The sequence below is a fragment of the Hippocampus comes genome, unplaced genomic scaffold, assembly GCF_001891065.2.
Source record: "Hippocampus comes isolate QL1 unplaced genomic scaffold, H_comes_QL1_v1.1 scaffold150, whole genome shotgun sequence".
NCBI classification, from domain to species: Eukaryota; Metazoa; Chordata; class Actinopteri; order Syngnathiformes; family Syngnathidae; genus Hippocampus; species Hippocampus comes.
Window position 1 is genome coordinate 218,351 of NW_017805496.1, and position 2,361 is coordinate 220,711.

The 2,361-nt window shown below is 46.8% G+C and overlaps 1 long non-coding RNA gene across 1 annotated transcript in view; it reads left to right on the top strand.

Moving 5' to 3' along the window:
• The first annotated feature begins 588 nt into the window (after positions 1 to 588).
• LOC109519658 (uncharacterized) overlaps positions 589 to 2,361 on the top strand; it is a 35,107-nt gene continuing 33,334 nt past the window's right edge. The window contains exon 1 of the long non-coding RNA XR_002168999.1: positions 589 to 796. This is a non-coding gene — a long non-coding RNA (uncharacterized LOC109519658). The remainder of the gene's footprint in view (positions 797 to 2,361) is intronic.

Here is a 2,361-nt window from a genome sequence, read left to right on the forward strand (position 1 = left end):
GTGGGTAAACGTATCAGCCTTTTAACCCAGAATGGTTGACTTCCTGTAGCATTTCGGACAAGGTTCCCTGTGACGGTATTTAACTTTCAGAGGCTGTGATTGAGTTTTCCATTGTTGTCCTTGGGACCCTAAAATTCTGCCCATATGCTGAGCATACGCCTTTCAAGTGGACCCCAAACGGCGAGTTCATCAGTCTCACCGCCATTTTTATGGCTAATCCTCGAAATGATAATCAAACTTTGACGCCATGCTCCGTCCACATTTGACAGTGAAATCGATCTTATTAGTTATGATTAATTGTGATGAATTGGATCTACAGTTAATACTTTTGAATTGAAATATCCTCATCGTGATAGCATAATATTTAAAATACACTGATGTGGCTTTTGCGGTGTCCTAATCCAACAAAGTTATTTCAGTGATGTTCAGTTGAGCTCAACTCAACGTCATTGTGTTCAGCTGTGTTTTTGTATCAGATGGAAAATAATACGTCAACTGACTGGGACATGATTTAACATTGTTGATTTGTAATGTACTTGTGTACACTGTGTGTGTGTGTGTGTGTGTGTGTGTGTGTGTGTGTGTGTGTGTGTGTGTGTGTGTGAGACTGCACGGAGATGCAAGAAGAAGAAGAAGAAGAGGTCCTGCTGCAGTCAGGGAAAACATCTGCTCTTCGTCAGGACCGATGAGCCAGTGAGGCCGCAAGCGAGCTGGCACAGATGGTGCTGAGGTCTCCGCACAATAGGCCTTGCCAACCATCGGCATCATCGGCAGCCACCCGTACACCCACAAGCGCGTGCGTACACTCAGGCACACACACGACTGCCCCCGACAAACACACACACACACACACACACACACACACACACACACACACACACACACACACACACACACACATGTTGATGTTTGGAAAGCTGAGAATTTAATGGGTAGTGGCATAAACTCCCTGACACAACTTGTGATCACACTGGATTCATCGTAGTGGAGTGCAGTGAGGCAACATCAATTTTTTGCTGTTTCCTTGTAAAGTTCTAGGAAATATTTGTTTTTGGTCCTCTGGCCTTTTGTCTACCATGTGGCTCTGGGTTCAGCAAGGCATCCATCCATCCAGTTTCTTATCCTGACAAGGGTCACGGGGCGTGCTGGAGCCTATCCCAGCTGTCTTCGGACAGTAAGCGGGGGACACCCTCAACCGGTTGCCATCCAATCGCAGGTCACACATAGACGAACAACCATCCTTGCTCACGCTCACACCTAGGGACAGTTTAGAGTGTTTCATTGATCTGCCACGCATGTTTTTGGAAATATGGGAGGAAACCGGAGTACCCAGAGAGTACCCACGCCGACACTGTATCCAAACTCCATCAAGGAAAGCCGGAGGCGGACTTGAACCCTGCGCCTCCGCACTGTGAGACCGACGTGCTAACCAGTGGAGCACTGGGCTGCCCTTCAGTAAGATAACCTAAAGTTTCAGTGGATTAGTGCTTCAGAAAAAGAAAGAGGAAAAATGACAACAATGAGAAATTGTTGTTTTCGAAAATAAGAATTAAACATAACTCACATGAAGCAACTGCAAACATCAGGGTTGATACTGGAGTGCCTCTAAAACATCAACAGCATGCTAAGAAGCCTCATGAAGAACTCCGTGAAGCTGTGAAAGACAACGCCGATGCCAGTTGCACCGGTGAACATCAAATGTGGCATATTTCACGGAGCCGCTTTGTCCCTGCTGCACTTCTGCATAGGCCTGAAGCCTCTCAGCTACATCGGAACACAGAGCAGCTTCGGGTATCTGTTCAGAAGTGGAACAATCGCCCACCTCCACGACACGGAATGACATCGAGCCATATGCAATCTCGACTAGAGGGAAGATGATCAAAACGAAAGGGATTGAACTACCTGAAGGCCATATAACAGATGTGCAGAACAGCGAGCAACACCTTGGAATACCAGAGGCAAATGGCAACCATCAGGAGGCAAAGGTCAGCCACAGCTAAATAGCGTGAGGCGGATCCTGAGGAGTCGGCTGAATGGCAAGAACAAAATCCAGACTAATAACCCCTTTACTGTGCCAGTAATCACTGTAGGATTGCATGTTCTCCCCGTGCCTGCGTGGGTTTTCTCCGGGTATTCCAGTTTCCTTTCACATTCCAAAAAACCTGCACGGTACGTGAATTGAAGACTCTGGATTGTTCCTTGGTGTGATTGTGAGAACGGCTGTTGTCTGTGTGAGCCCTGCGAATGACTGACAGCCAGTTCAGGGTGGTATAGGCTCCATCAAACCCGTGACGCTGACGAGGAGAAATGGCTCAGATAATGGATGGATGGATGGCTTTATATATATATATATATATATAT